Here is a 17,382-nt window from a genome sequence, read left to right as displayed (position 1 = left end):
TCAGAAAGAAAGGAGGAAAAATCAAAATAATGTTAATCAGACAAAACGTGAGGCAAACAGAAGGAGTTTTGATGTCAAAACAGCAGTTTTTCGGTGCAGAAACATGCAGAATAATCTTAGATCATTATGTTTGGAATAAAAAGGAATCTTTGATTTTATAAAGCTCAAACATCTCAGATAATAAATCTCTCTGGGAATTAATCAGCATATTTTGGAACTGAGATACAACAGCTATCATAAAAGACTGACTCATGCATTTCATACAATCAAACTATTTCGTCAAATGAAATGCAATTACTGTCTAATTGTTTTTCTCCGCTTTATCGTCTTTTTAATCCGTCTTCTATTAAGCGTGCCACCAAATTTGCTGTTGCTTCTGATCGGAGGCGGCATGTGGGAACAAACTTCTCCAGAAGGTGAAGTCTCACAACACAGCGACAGAAAATGCTTCCCTGACATTCGTCCAAGTCGTTCCGGAGCAAATTCGATTTCAAACTGGGATCCTGTCCAGATGGATCTAACCAAATAAGTGGAAATAATTCAATGAGTTTAAAAATTTTCAAATCACATGATCATCATGTGTTAAAATGAGTGAGCACACAAAAAGAAGCCAACATTCAGAAATGTTGTAATAGAAGCAAACGGCAATACGCTGCTAAGCAGGATGCTTGATCAATTATTAAAATTATTAATGTAAAAATAAAGTTGAATAGGTATATCGTCCTGGAAGTACACATTATATTCCTTAAATATGGATTTTTAAAAATCCGTATTTCTTTAATCCATGTAGTAAAAAAGGGCTTAATTTTGATGCAGAAGGAAAATACAGCTGTGAGGTTTTTTGAGATATAAATCAGTTATGTGTGACATGGATATGTACAGTATTTAGGCTTTTCCTAAACCTTCAATAAACCTCAGATAAAATTTCAACTAACTGCTTGCCGTATAAACTAAATTGTGGAATACGGCAGGTAGTTTCTACCATAAAACACAGTGATGGCTGCTTCATAATTAGGCCTGTCACAATAACAAACTCTGCTGGATGATAAATTGCCCCAGAAGTTATTACACTGAACAATAATATTGTTGTTTAGAGACAATTTGGTGCTGCGCCACTATCTAGCAACCACAGCCAAGCCCAGACTGTTACCTAGCAACCCAAGCAGAACTTTTTACTGACAAATTGAATTTAAATGCATGGTTTAATATTTACATTTGTTGCTTTTTTTTTTTTTAATCACAGTAAATAGAACCAGAAATGCTCACCAATAGTTCTCAAAAGCAGACATGAATGCACCTAAAATGTCTACATTTGATTTATGAAACTTTGATAAATATGCCAAACTGTTTTCAAAGAAAGACAGTGACCCAAACCCTGTTCCTATTTAAGGCTACTTTCACACAGCAGATCTTGATGTTCAATTGCGATTTTTCCCCCCAGGTCATTCATACCAAGAACTATATTCAACCGCAATCAGATTTCTGTGTGAATGATCTACGATCCAAAAGCAGCCCAGACGCACCAAAGAAGAACGTTGACGTCACACAGGATCGATCAATTGTAAAGTTATTCAGCAACGGGAGCAGAAAATTTCGTAACAACACAAAAGAAGCTAACTGGATTTGAGTCACATTTGTTGCTAAAAATTTGGAATAAGATTTCTTATACACAAGACCCTAAAATAATGAATGTTTATTGTTGAGCTGGACCAAACATGTCACCAACTTTTTTTCGTTTTTGATTGAAACCAAACTGTTGCACTTTTGACTTGACAAAACGTTTGGACGCCACTAGACTATGACATAAAATACCAGAAGTTTAAGACGTTACATCTGTTTACTGACAGAAATGGGATTAAACCAAACATATTTGGTGTTTATCCATGAGGAGGTAAGCGCTCCCATCTAGTCCCAGTGGGTCACGCAGAGCGGTTATTAATAGACGCAGAGAGTCCTGGAAAGTCAGGGCCACCAGAGAGAACAAAACCCGACGCCAAGGCAGCTTCTGCCTTGGCGTGGATCCTGTGGATCAACAACACAGGAAAACACAGAGGCCCAAGTGTTTAACAGCACTGACGAATTAATAATGAATAACGTGACGCAGGGGCTCATACGGTTACACGGACGCAAAGCGGAGACGCTTGTGACATCAGATCGTCAGCAAACTGCATTTCTGCGTGGCGCCAGCCGGAGGAGGAGGAAAGTGGGCTGAATGTGGTGTGTCTGTTGGGAAAAGGCCACGGCTAACACAACATGTGACTGATAACTAAATAAATCCCCAGTGAAGGACTGAGCTAACCCGTCTCCACTCTTACAGAATAAAAATAAACATTTACAGTAAAAAAACTCTTTCAAGGCCCCCATTTCTTCTGTCTGAACAGTTTTTAAGGAACTTTACAAAATATTTCTTAAAAAACAAAAGATGTAAATAGTTAAGCATCATCCACCAGAATGACCCATGTAGTTTTAATTACAGAGCTAAACCTGAAAGCTGAATTAGAAATGAAACAGTAAGTCCTTTCCGGTTTCCTTTGAGGTCTAAAAGAGAATTGGATTTTGGACCTGATATATTAAAATGGAAATATGCAAATTTCACATTTTGTGCTTCCATTTTGGTTTCTATTGCTTTTTAAAAAATCCCACCTATCTGGTTTTTGACAATAATTTGCAGGCCTGTCACGGTAATATTGTTGATTATATTGTTGTTTTGAGACCATTTACATTTAATATAATGTAATGGCATAATAACACACATTTGGGAATTTATTGATTCCCAAAGATCAATAAATTTTACATTTTAACACTAGAACTGGAAGACATCTTAAATATCCAAAATGATTAAACAAAGCAAAAAAATAAATAAATAAAATTAATCATGAGGTCTCTAAACGAAATTTTCCATCAAAAAAAGGACTAGTTGAGCCCAAAGCACCAACCTAAACACTTTTGTCATCCGGTTTGGTGCAAAAAGAGAGAGAGAGAAAAAAAAGGTGAAAAAGGATAAGTGATAAAAATGGAAATGATTGATTGTCTTTTAGTTGATTTATTGCTTATTGCGACAGGCCTAACAATTTAATGTTTTTTGGCATCTAAAAAATGAAAATCTCCGGAATGTAACGTCACAAATCAGCAGGCACTGTGTCGTTACCTAGCAACCCCAGCAAAGCTCAGGGCCTTACCTAGCAACCAAAGCTGAGTTCCAGCACATTTGATTGGCTGGTTTTACCATTACATGTGCTGTACATGAAATCAGAAATCTGGATGTTGACTGCTAAACATTTTTGACCTGTTCAAAACAATGAAAACATTGTTATACTTTAAAAGTGAGTGGTTATATTTTTCAGATCCTTCTTAGAAAGAACCATATGCTTTCAAGAAAGACCGCTCCAGTATCGAAAATGACATCGAGCTTGACATTTTGGTGTCGTGACAACCTAGACAGAGTAACCACAGAGGAAATGGAGAAAAGGTAAAGACACAAAAGGTAAATACACACAATGAGTGTCAGCATGTGCAAATGTTTCTGTACAACTATGAGAAAGCATTGCAAGATGGTTCATAACCCAAAACTCCAAGTTTGCTGGGAAGCAAATGTCAAGAGACAAAAGACGCACAACTTAAATGTATTTTAAAATAGTTTTTTGAGCATTTTAAATCAATTCAGAATTCCCAGGACTAGGAACTGCAATTCTTTATAAACCTATTGCAGCAAGACGTCACGTGTGCAAGATCCCAGCAAAAAGCTGCTTGCTTGCTTTTTGCTGCTACGATGACGATCATTGGTTTTCACTATCAAGTTTTCAACATAACGCACTAAATTTTAAATGTATACATAATGTATAAAAGAAAAAGAGACGCAGTTATAGTGTACATGGGGTACACTATAACAACTAGATAGGTTCAAGAACAAGTTTTAATAAAGAAAAAAAGGAGAGTTAGAGGGTAGTAGGCCAGTTATGCTAGCTTGACTTTGACAACTTTAACATGTAGATGTTGTTGTGGAATTCGGTGTTTCACTTCAGTTCAAAAAAAAAGAAAGAAAAAGGTGACACACACACACCAAATCTGACTGATCATCAGTGAAGGAGGTGTTTAAATTAACTAATCTACCACCACAGCAACAGTAGCTAATCTGCCACAGCAATCACTTATTAAAAATAAAATAAAAAAATAAACCAAAATCACCATTAAGCCTGAAAACATAATGCTCAATACTCATGAAAACTGAATATTCTGTTCTTTGTGTGGGAAGTGTTTGCGTGTTTTTTGGTATTGAATCTTTATACATTAGTAGTGTTGTGGCCAGTTTTTTGGTATTGAATCTTTATACATTAGTAGTGTTGTGGCCAGTTACCATGGCAACGACTGTGCGTAGCGTAGCCGAGTTATCAACGGTTGTTCTGCATCATTTTTCCCTTTGCTGTGGCGCACTGCACTGAATTAATAATACCTGCATCTCCAGGTTTCATTTTGTTAACGGAGTTGTTCTATCGCAGCAGCACGACTATGGATGGCAACCAAAAGAATTGTCTTTTTGCCCACAAGGACTGTGCAAGCATGCAAATTTTCCAGATGTAAACAATAACATACAACAGGGTCTATAGAATCTATTTTTTTCCGTACTTCTAGCCATTTGATTTTTTGTATGATCTGCATGTTGCAGTTATACCTGAATTTCCTGCATTGGACAACAAAGACAATCACTATTCTATTTATTTGGTCTGTTGGTTTGATTTCCACTAATCAACAAAGCAGTCGGCGAAATGTCTAAACTCAAAGCGGTTGGGAAGCTGAAGAAATTCAGTTCAAAACCATCTTAATGGACCAACTTCACACTTTAAAAGTGCTTCATTAGGCCTTAATGCGCTTCCTGTTCCTCTTACTTCCTGTACGTTACATAATCTTTCAGCCAACAGCTTCAGTGAGCAGTGACAGCAGGAAACGTGACCCGAGACTGACCTTTCTTTACACCAAAGCAAACCACTGAACGACAAACAGAAAAAGGCGAGTTAAGCAGAGGCAAAGAGTCTTGTTGTTGTGGCCAGAACCAAATGGAGGACAAAAAAAAAAAACTTTGGCGATTTCCACACCAACTCCTTCAATAACTGGATGGAAATAAAGTGTAAAGAAGCTTTCAGGAACCCAGCGAATGGCTCCAGGAGCGGGGAAGACCCGGGCTTGTTTTGCACATGGGGTTAAGGGTTGTATCCTCTCCAAGACATTCTGGGAAGACATCCAAATAGAGCACAGAAAACGACTTAACTGCAGCTTCATTACGGACTGAAGGCAGGCATTATGGCACAGAAGCAGCTGGAAAACGAGAGTGATGGGCAGAGGCCAGTCAGCTCAGATTAAAACACCTCGCTGTCGATGTAAGAGAGCAACAGCAGCAGCCTGCAAAACTCATGCAGCAGCACATATAGCTACAAAATAAAAAAATATGATTTTTTATTGAGCTGACAAATGTATCCTTTCCAGATCTCATCTTTCTGCACTGCAGAAACAGGAATGCATAGTAAATATTGACATTTCAACATTGTCTAATTAGAGCAAAGTGCCAAAACCAAACTATGATCTAACTGTTGTTCCTCTGTAAATCATTAGACGTTGCACAAGGCGTTACGCAACAACAACCGAGACCAAAACTTGGTTCTGAACGAAACCTCCGCCACAGTCGAAGCAGAAAATCTTACACCAAGAAATCCTTCATTTGACCTTTGTGCTTTAATTACTCAAAAAAAAGAGCAGAGTGTAAGTTTTAAAATATTTATATCACTTTAAAAAATGTTTGCCCAAGTTACAACCTGAAACTTTTGTGTATTTTAAAATCAGGATTTTATCTGGGGAAGAAAAACAACAAACTGCATCATGTAGCTCTAAATTTTGTTTATAATTGCTTCTTGTTGCATGATGGACAGTTACTCTCTCTGGTTCTGGATGCTGTGCAGCAACTACTTCTTTTACTTTCGGAACAGTGTGTGTGTGTGTGTGTTGATGCGTAACCGTGGCAATGAGGAATTGTTTTTACAGTTGGGAGCGGCTGATTAGCATCTGAAAAGCGCAAATAGCACATGAACTATGACCCCTTTGAAAAAAGGTTCATGGATGCAGAACAGAGAGAGAAAGAGGAAGTTTGAGCCATCTCTTCCATTGATCATAATGGGCAGGGATTGCATCCCCTACTCCAACATCTCTCTGCTTTGCTTTCTAACATTACGACCAATAAGGAGATCTAACGCGGAACAGCAAAAGCAAATGAGGTGGATTAGCAGTTCTTGGTGTCATCCAGGACATGTTGCTATGAAATATCGTCTCTGAGAAAGGCTGGGCGATATTGGAATTTTATTGCAATAATTTGTGGTACTATTGTGATGACGTTAAAGATTGTTATTAAAAAGAAAAACAATGTATTACTTATTTTTAGGTAACTGTATGGTTGTGAAAGTATGGCACAGCATTCATAGTGTCACAAACAAATATAGTACTTGAAGAAAATTCACATTTTTAAATTTTTCTTAAAATTTACTTTTTTTTTCTAGAACTCTGATTTTAATTTCAGAATCCTGACTTTTTCTAAGAAAACTGACTTTTAATTTTACTTTTCCCCAAAATGTTTTTATTGTTTTTCCCTCTCAATTCACTTTTTTTTCCCCTTTCAACTGCAACTTTTTGGCTCCCAATTCTGAAATCTTTTCTCTCAATTCATATTTTTTAGGACTTTTTTCTCAAAAACCTGACATTTTTGTCAAAAATCTGACTTTTTAATTTTGCCTGTTCTCAAAATCTTGCCTTTTTTGTCAGAATTTTGACATTTCTTCTCAAAATTTTGACTTAAACTCGGAAGAGTAAAGTCCGAATTCTAAGAACAAAAAGTTCTTTAGATTTTTTTCAGTGGCTCTAATCCTCTTCCGTATTTCCAGGAGTCATCGTGGCTCAAATTTGCGTCATTCTCACCCAACCTCACAAAATCAAGTTAAAGAGCCAGCCTGGGCTCCGACTCTGTCTGCTGTACATAAAAACATTAGCAGCTTTTGTACGTTTTTGGCGGAGCAGTTTCCGTTGGCTGCTCTGTATGCAAAACATGCAAAAGATAAGCACAACAGCAGTGGTATGAAAATATGCGACACAATGCAGGTGTCGCAGTCAGATCGGCTTTATGTTTTGGGGAATTCGCCCTGAAGCCTTGCTTTTTATTTCATTGGACTCAAACTTCAATGCCTGGGCATGGAGGCATTCTCAGTGTCGCATTATTCTTTCATAGCTCACCTTAGCGGCACTCCCTGTAACTCACCCCAAAGTTCTCAGATCACCCAACCAGATAAGAATCACTTTGTCAGCAGCTCAACAAATCTGTGTGGATGCAGCAGCAGCTGCATTTACAAGTTACAAATGTATACATTTTTAACACAAAATGATCATTTCAAGTCTGATTTGTCCTTAAAAGTGCTTAAAAACATGGCTGCAAGTTACTGTTCAGCTGCACTTTTATGCAGCAAGAATAAAAAGAAAACAGGAAGATGTTCGCAGCTCTTAGAAAGTGATACGTTTCACCTCCAGAGGAAAGAAACGTAGAGCTCTCAGCAGCCCTGAGAGACAATTTGGATCAAGTTGCAAACTCTGTTAGGAGCTAAATATAGTTCTGCAGGATATTATAGATACACACATGCAGAAAGACTGTGCACAAGGAGAGAAAGCGCGCTTGAGACAAACCTGTGTAAAGCATGGGTGCATTCAACAGGCCGGTGGCAGAAGCCCAGCATAAATAAATAAAAACACAGAGGAAGACAGTAACAGGAAAAGAGAGGCCTTAAATAAACATGACACCAGTTTTCAGAAGCAACACGTAAGCACTTTGCTGTGCAAATATATCTGCCGCTGTAATAGAGCTTTAATCACATCACGGTTTCTACATACTTTACATTTTCAATACATTTTTAGTGCAGTTTTCAGGTTGTATTGTCAATATGATTAAAAATACGTATAAAAATTATATGAATTCATAGCAAAAATTAGAGATGAACCGACTGGCTTTTCTTTACCAATACTGATTTATAATGGCTTCAACTAGGAGTTCACCAATAAAACGGACCGATTTTCTTAATTTTGGAAATCGGCCGATACTAAATGAGAAACCGATCGTCTAAAAATTAGGTCTGTGTGTCTTTAGTCACCCAACTAATTAATAAACTTAGCAACTTTGTCTCTATATTTAGCAACCTTTCAGAAAATAAATAGGCATCAGTTTGCCAGAAAACTGCAATCAGTGCACTCTTCCTTTAACAAAATCCTTATTTCTTTCTACCAATAGCAATGAGAAGTCATTTATTTTGCAAAGACAAAATATAAAGAAGTAAAAATGATTCAAAATAGATTTTTAAAAAAGTGTTCACATCCTTCAACTGTTATTAAATAATACATTTTATTTAGAACGGACTTTACATGTAAATCTCAAAGTGCAGCAGAATGACAATAAAAGCATTATTCAATCTAAAAACAATAAAAACTCATTTTAAAATATTAATCATAAGATCTTAAGAACTAAAACGTTTTCAGTTCCTAAATAAAGCATCAAAACAAGTCAAAATGGAAATTAGCAGGTCAGGTCTTATAAAGATCGGTGATCGGCCTGAAAACTGCAATCAGTGCACCTATACTTTAAAGAGTCCTTTATTTCTTCCAATGATGCTAAAAGATTTTTTAAACAACCTTAACTTGTAAAAAGCCTTTAAAAAATCCCCAAATGTTTGGGAAACAGAAATATAAAAAGTAAAGATGATCCAAAGAAGTTGCAAAACTGTCCACAGACCACAGTTAAAGTGCTTTGTTAAAGCACCATTACAGGCCAAAATCGAAATCGGTCAGGCTCTGTAAAGATCAGTGATCGGCCTGAAAAATGCAATCAGGGAAAAGAATGAGTCCAGTTCTTTAAAAACAGTATAAAGTGGTCTAAAGCCTCATCTTTAACTGAGTTTTAATTAAAATCAGGAAATGTGTATCAAATCACACGAGATGGTGAGTTTTTTATATACCAGAAAATGTGAGAATTATTGATTTTGAAGTGTTTAATGACTGGGAGATGAATATAAAAATCACATGTTCCTTTATTTGATAAGCCAAATTAGACAAAAAGAAACCCAGATCATAAACCTGCTACTACCGTGCTTCACAGCTGCTACGAGTTCTCTCTCTGAGCATCTCTTTTCCAAATTGATTTAAATGCAAACATAAGTTGTGCAGCCATATTGTTTCAGGAAAGCAGAAACAGTCTCCTACAAGCAGTTTCCGTCTCATAGTGTGCTAAATGCTAATTGAGACAGTCTGAGATGCAGCTTTGGGCTCTGGGAAGATCGGAAATGATCTAAAATGTTTCCCAGTTTTAAAAAATCTATTTGGAATTTGAAAATTCCCCAGATTGTTGTTTCCTGATTCAGTTCTATGATACTTTTATTAATCCTAGAGGAAAACTAAATATTGTAACTCATACAATTTCCTTTAAAGAACTGTTGTACAGTAGATGCTGATAGAATGAACACCTGTAGCAGTCTGTATTACAGCTATTTGGAAGAAGCCTCTGACTAAAGAAATTATGTTAATTTTTTTTATGTTTTTGACAAATTCCACTTTGCACAATAACCTCCAGATGTTCCAGAATAATCCCAGAAATTAAGAGCAACAGCATTTTTTTATCAGGTTGCTAATTGCTAATGTCTTCCCACCTTCTAACTGCTGATGCTCAGTTAATAAAATAATTTAAAACAAAGCATCAGGTCACTGCTTGCCCCAGTAAGTCCTTCTTAAATCAAACTGCGAAACTTGGTAAGACAAGAAACCTCCTTAAAACAAGATACAAAACTTGTTAAATTGACATGACAAAAACTTGGTAAAAGTGCAAAACGTTTACATGAATATTAAAAACCTCGTTAAAATAAGGAACTTAAGAACCTTCTTGTAACAACAAAATGCAAAACTATTTAAGACGAGGAACCTTCTCGTTAAAAAAACAACGCAAAACTTGTTAAGATGAGAAACCTAGTTTAAACAAGATGTAGAACTCGTTAAGACCAGAAAACTCCCAAAAACGAGACACAAAACTTATTTTTAAAAATTGTTTCTTGTTTAAAACGAGATGCAAAACTCGTTAAGATTACAAAAACGTTCTCGTAAAACAAAGTGGAGTACGTGTTACACAGAGAAACGTCGTTGAAACAAAAATGCAAAACTTGTTAAGACGAGGAACCTCGTTTAAATGTGATGTAGAACTCGTTAAGACAACAAAGTTTCACGCTTTAAATTCCTCTAGCAGACGACAACGTCGCTCACACGCTCTCCATCTGGTCAACTCTGGCATCCCTGAATGAATTTAAATCTCACTAGAATGAGAGAGTTTCTCATTATAACAAGTTTTTGATCTGCTTAAAATTAGAGGATTTCTCATTGTAAAAAGAAACCACTGCTATATTTATTCGCTGGGTTTGGCAGTATTGTGCTTCCATAGTTATGGGGCTTGCATCATTTGAGGTTAAATTGATGAACATCCTGATATGCAGAGTTGGGTAGTAAGTAGTTACATTTACCCGAGTATCTTTTTTGTAAAAATTTTCTTTAGGAGTATTTTTATTACATTGTACTTTTTACTTTAACTTTAGCAATTTTATCATGTAGTATTTCTACTCTTATTTGAGTAATATTTCTGGATTTTCTACCCACTGAATGAAAAACAAACATGTTTTAACCAAAAATTCATCAGACACAGCCACATGCCTGCAGTTCTTGTTAGTTTCAGCAGTTTTTTTATTGAAAGAAACTGATTTGGAAAAACGTTTGCCTGATTTTTTTTAAATATTTTGTTACTTACATGAATTATTCTCATTTTCACCTTTAAAATACCAAAATTTCCACTTAACTTTATAATTTGGTCCGATCTCATGATTTAATTTTTAAATGTTAAATGATTGATAAATTGATCAGTTACTCAGTACCTGAGCAGACTTTTTACCCCCAAATTTTTTTTACTCTTGAATAATTTCTTTGATGGCTACTGAGTGAAAATACGTAGAAGTAGTAGTACTCTGATGTGAGTATAATGTTTGGGTACTCTGCCCACCTCAGCTGATATGTTGAATCATATAATTTAAAGTGGGTGTACTTTCTTTTTCACACCCGTTTTTATTGCAATATTTAAAGCAAATGCACCTTTTCTCCCCTCTACAACATTGAGGGGTGTTGTGAAAGCTGCAGCTCTTTCCACATACCCACAGTATGTCACCTGCTCAGCTTAGGCTGTTTAAACGCCGCTGCTCCCATCAGCTAGCTGACAAGCTAACATTAGAAGTGGGCACATCTGGATTCAAAACACCCATTTGTTCCTTCTCCGCAGACTGGAAGCGGTGGGGTTCGAACCGGAACGGCGTTCCCACCGGGAGAATTTGAGGACCCATGCCCCTGACGTGAACCCCACGGCGGCTGCTGAGTGGAGCCCCGCTGCGCCAGCCAGACCCACGGAGCTAACTTAGCATGCTAATTCATGTCTCCGCTAGGCTGACGTCGCCGTAGCTCCGTCTTCCACACACACATACACGCGCGCGCACATCTGCAAGGCGAAGCGGCGCTAGCTAATGGGATTTCAACTTTTTTTTTTCTTATCGGGCTCAGGAAGAAAGTTACGCGCTTCAACACGTACAAACGGGCGGTTACGAAACCCAACAGGCTCCGGCGGTGACAGTGTTGAGAAATGCGGCGGCGCTCCTACCACGTTCGGCGGCTGTCTGGGATCAGAAGAGGCCGATCATGTCGGGACTCAACGGCCCCGGGTTCGGTCCACATTCCCCGGAGTGGCCGCCGCTGCTGCCGCCGCCGCCGCTCTCGGTATCACTGCGCAAAGATGGTCCCGATCCTGTCGCTTGATAAGAAAGGAAAAAAACGAGCTGCCGCTTGGCGTTCACAGCGAGGTGCAGATGGTGATTAATAACATCGGCATGTCTGCGCTGAAGTTTCGCTTGAAATCAGAGGACGCGTCACCTTGCAGCGGTTCATGACTCCCACTGTTCAAGATGTGGAAGGGCAGGACGAGTCCGTATCACTCCCAGCCGCTAACAATAATCAGTGTGGCCACACGGGCATCCGTATGTCACTCTGCTGACATCCAGTCACCGAAAACTGCACTCCTCATATCACTCTCTTTCTGTCAGGTTTAAAATGTCTGGTGGACGGCGGCCAATTAGATACAAAAAAAAAAAATGGACGAGTGAACTTATGCCAAAAAAACTGAGAAAATGTGAGATTTGTTTCAGAGAGTTTCTGGAAAAGACTGGGAAATTTCTGATTTAAACAGTCGAAAATTTGCCAGAAAAAAAAATCTGAAATTTTCTAGAAAAAATAAGGAAAATTCTGAGTTTGAAAAGTTTAAAATGTTCTACAGAAAAAAATCTGATATTTTGAGGTTAATCTCAGAAATTTTCTACAGAAAACCCCAAAATTTCTGATTTGAAAAGTAAAAGAAATGTGAAATAAAATCGGAAATTTGCCAGACAAAAATAAGAAAATTTATGAGTTTTAAAAGTGGAAACTTTGCTAGAAAAAATACAAATTTTGAGATTAATTTTAGAACTTTTATAAAAAAGGGAAAAAAAAAAAGAAATTTCTGAGCTTAAAAAGTAAAAAAACAGCTAGAAAAAAAACTCAGAAATTTCTCATTTGAAAAGTTGAAAATTTGCACAAAAAATGAAATTTTCCAGAAAAGAAAATAAGAACATTTCTGAGTCTGAAAATTTTAAACTCTACTAGAAAAAAAAATCTGAAATTTTCCAAAAGGACATTTCTGAGCTTAAAAAGTCAAAAAGTTGCTAGAAAAAAAAAATATTGAGGTTATCTCAGAAATTTTCCACAAAAACATGGAAAACATGGAGTTTCAAAAGTTTTATCCTTTGATTGTCTTTCCTTATACCAAATTCGTTCAAAGTGGGGTAGGGGGGCATTTTAAATCTGGGTGCAGTAATGAACTCTGACCTGAGCGCTCAGAGCCACATAAAGTCAGTTATAAAGTCGGCCTTCTATCACCTAAAGAGTGAAATTTTCAGGATTAAAAGACTAAGATTTCACCAAGATCTAGAGAATATCATCCAGTTGTTTATCTTTGTAGCTCAGGGAATAAAATATTATTATTAGTTTATAAATCACTGAAAGGATTGGCACCACAATACATTTGCATATTTTATATGATACAAAAAGGAACTAAAGAAGCAATAATCTCATGCAATATGGTTGACTAAGTTCTTCATTTTCTCCTTGTAACGTTTCCTAAAGTGAAACAAAATTCCGATCAAAAGTTGACATAAACGCATCTTGTCCAGATTAACTGGTTCCACAACATTTTGATGCTAATTTTAGAAACGGGGATTCTATGTTTGTCCTTAGAAGTTATGAAAGAAATCCACAAATTATACATTTCAGGTGAAATGTCAATGAAATCATGCACATTCACCATGTTAGACAAATATTTCATTACATATTATAGAAAATACAACATTTTTAAGGAGGAAAATTATAATTTTGTATTTTTCATATATTCCTTTAGTACAAATATATTCAGTTTTACAATCTAATCACAAATGTATTTTAAGCATCAGTAAATTTCTTCTTAGTGTATTTTTAATTTATTTATATCTGCATTTCCTTTTGACGAATCATGATTTAGTCTTTTATTAACTTATGTACGTTAAAATTAAAGATCAATAAATAATCAAACGGATGTAAAACATCTATAAATAAAGCTGGAAAATATTGCATAATATATATTCAGTTTTATTCACTAAATTAGCTGCATAAAGCAAATGTAAGCATTCACTCTACAAACACAAATCTATGACATAACAATATTAAGGTGTTCAAAAATTTATATTTTATTACACTTATTTATTTACTTTATAGCTAATCCAATCATTAATATATTTTACAAATGTTTTTATAGTTTTTTAATATTGAATAAAAAATGTTCCATCTTTGGATTTCAAATAGATAAACAATTCATATTTGATTTTTGTGATTTATTTTATTGCTTCATTTTCCAGGCTATTATAAATAGGAAACAAACAACTTTGATTGTTTTTAAAAATAATGAAAGTACAGAAGTTTGATTTTATTTTTAGATTTCTGTTAATCCAGACATGGTCAAAGTAGACAGAACAAAAGAACAAAAGGCTTAAAAATATTCATTATAATATCTTCAGTTGCACTGTGCATAAATCTCAATAATTATTTGACCAAAGAATCAATAAATGTTCAATAAAGTTGAGTTTGGTGTTTGGTTATAAAATCATAGTTTATGTTTATATTGATTAAAGTTTTGTTGAAAAACTGATTTGTTTCCAAGTTTTAACCACTTGCCATTACTTTTTAAATGATTTGATTTTACTTCCTGTACTAAAAAAACACACCTGCTCTCATCTAGTTTATTTGAGAAACTTTAAAAAAATACTCAAGTCATCTTGATGTTTTGAGAAAGTTAGAAAATGTTCACACAAAGCACCAAGTTGCAACAATCTCAGCTTATTAGTGGTGAGAGGAATCCATGATTGTTGTTCCAGCTGTTCTGGTTTACCTTTGCTCTTTTGCTCCCCCTGGTGGTCGGGCAAAAAAACTCACCTTTTGTAATTTACTTCAGATAAATTTAGCTTAATATATTCACACTTCCACATGAGGATAATATTTATTCCTAAATGATCTATAGTGATCAAATCATTTTCTTCAATAATAAAATAAAAACACAAACTCGATTCTCTGACATAAAAATAAAATAAAATAAAGCCCTAAGAAGAAAGGGTTGCATTGTGATATAATTTACTACATATTCACATCAGTGATGTTCAGCGGATTTAAAAACGTAACACAATGCAGATAAAATATTTTTGTGACTAAAAGTAAACTAATTCAAAAATGTTTCCACATTTAATTTAATTTGACATATATTCTGCACAATGCTGAAAAAACTAACTTACAAATAACTTTTCAGCAAGACATAGGTCTTGTTTTAAAAATAAAATACTAGTTCCACTGGCAGATTATTTTAGTTTCAACAAGACATTCTTCCCTTGTTGTAAGTGAAATAATCAGATATTAAGGAATTATTTACTTAAAATAAGCCCCATATAATGCTAAAAAGTTACTTGTAAGTTAGTTTTGTTTACTCAGGTATTTGCACTAGAAAGTAGACCAAAAATATCTGTTCAGATTTTGTGTTTTGCAGTGTAGCTGTGAAACTGCAGCTTCGTTTTGGATCATCAGACTGATCTGAAAGACCTTCTGTTTGACAAAGAAGTGAGAAAAGATTCCTTCCACAAAAAAAAGAAAGCCTCTTTGCACCTGTTGCCAGCAGCCATTATGCACAGCTAATTATGTTGCTTAGGAGTTTATTAGCACCAAATGAGTGAAGTCATTATCTCCCAATTTAGCATGAAACCCCTAACAGACGATATAATTATGGCCGATTCATCTTGTTAAGTGAAAATGCTAAACTTTTTAGCTGCACAGATTGTATAATATTGAGTAATTTTATGTTTATTATGAGGAAAATGCAGAGAGACAATCCGAGTTCCTCCCTCTGAGTCGATTAACCCGGCAGAAGAACGAGGAGAGAGGAAGACTCGGCGTTTGTCTGGAATAAAAGGAGGAACGAAACGCTGGAGGAAGGTCAAGAGAACAGAAGAAAGGCTCAGCGGGAAATGAGAGAGCAGGAGCGAGGAACAGAGAGAGACAGAGAGAGAAGGATGAGAAAGTGAAACTATGTTGTCATGGAAACTGGCATGGATCTGAGGAGGAAAATAAGAATGCAAATTGGTTTATCCTCAGGGAACGAGACGGCGCTGCGGAGGAAAAATAAATCAAGAGACAAATTTAATGAGGGAGGGAGGAAAGGAGGAAGGAAGGAAGGAAGGAAAGAAGGCAGGAAGAAAGGAAGGAAGGAAGGAAAGAAGGACAGAAGAATAAAAGGAAGGAAGGAAGGAAGCAAAAATAAAAGGGAGGAAGGGAGGAAGGAAGGAAAGGAGAGTGGGAGGAAAGGAAGGATAAAAGGAAGGGGGAGGAAGGAAGGAAAGGAAGGTGGGAGGAAAGAAAGAAGAGTGTAAATGATGGCGTCCATGTTTGCAGCTGCAGTTGCTTCCAGATGAATAATTGAAGGGCCGTCAGCCCGGGAGGCGCAGGTCAGTCTGAGTGGGTGAATTACTAATACGGCTGAACAAATTGTGCTTTAAGTGCGGCCGCCGCATGCCAGAAACGTTACTTTACTCTAATAGGTTGACACTTTTTATGGCGGCGACGCCTGAAGGGCCTCATCATCGGACAGCGGTAACTGCTCCCAGGACGCTGATCTCCATCTTGTTTTCAGTTATTCATAACAGGGAGAAGTTCCTCTGACTTGTAAATACTTTTGTTTTCCCATGTAAGCATTTTTAATCTCTTTTTACCTTTACAAACCCATCGATCGATTTGATTCCTCTATGTTGGGATGTGGGGTGTAATGTCACTCCAGGCCACTAAGAGGAGCTGCTGTAAGAAGTGAAATGAGAACGATAGGCGGAGTTTTGCTTTTTTGATAAACTAAAAAAGGAACTGGACAGAGAAAAACAGGAAGGAAGGAAGGAAGGAAGGAAAGGAAAGGAAAGGAAAGGAAAGGAAAGGAAAGGAAAGGAAAGGAAAGGAAAGGAAAGGGAGGGAGGAAAAAAGGAAGAAAAGAAGGGAGGGAGGAAGGAAGGAACATCAATATCTATTTTCTCCAAAGTGTTTCCTAGTTGTAAATACTAAGATGGCGGTTACACAGCTCTGATCACCACCAGATGATACCAGGCTCGACCCAAATAATGACCTGGGTAAGATGGCGGACGCCTTGCACACAGCCCAGGCCAGAACATGATGAAAGGAAGTTTCTGAGCTGTAGACAGATGACTTGTTTTGGATTCAGGCCAACATGGTGATGAATAAAGCAAAGAAAACTTTGATCAAGGAGCTGCACAGAAAGCAGCAACCACACAATCACAAGACCACCCAGAAAAAACCACCAAAGCTCTGGTTTCATTAGGAGGGAAATGGATTCAATAACTTGTTTTTGAGAAAGGTTATGTCATAACATGTTGCTTAATGTCCTCAGTTGAGCGCTAAACTCTCATAAACTGCATTTCCATTGACCTTTAAATTAAAATTATGAAAATAAATTTGTTTAATGGAAATAAATAGTCACGCTTTTCAATAAAAAGTTTCTGGTCTTGAATTACTCAAAAGATTTTGAGTATTTTGCCAAACTTGCATCACGAGTCGTGTGATCAACAACAGGATGTTACTACTGGCAGAAACGACACAGATGACGATAGGAAGTGGTTGGAGGATGATGACGTC

At 36.5% G+C, this 17,382-nt stretch overlaps 1 protein-coding gene across 1 annotated transcript in view; it reads right to left on the bottom strand.

Annotated features, from left to right (window-relative positions):
- bcl9l (bcl9 like) overlaps positions 1 to 12,185 on the bottom strand; it is a 46,318-nt gene extending 34,133 nt beyond the window's left edge. Inside the window, 1 exon segment of the mRNA XM_032545132.1 lies at positions 11,750 to 12,185. The gene's annotated coding sequence lies outside the window, so the exon portion shown is untranslated.
- Between the last annotated feature and the right edge of the window lie 5,197 nt (positions 12,186 to 17,382).

The sequence above is a fragment of the Xiphophorus hellerii genome, chromosome 18 (assembly GCF_003331165.1).
Source record: "Xiphophorus hellerii strain 12219 chromosome 18, Xiphophorus_hellerii-4.1, whole genome shotgun sequence".
In the NCBI taxonomy this organism is placed as follows: domain Eukaryota; kingdom Metazoa; phylum Chordata; class Actinopteri; order Cyprinodontiformes; family Poeciliidae; genus Xiphophorus; species Xiphophorus hellerii.
The sequence above is the reverse complement of the archived record's forward strand: the minus strand, read 5'-3'. Positions and strand labels throughout refer to the sequence as shown.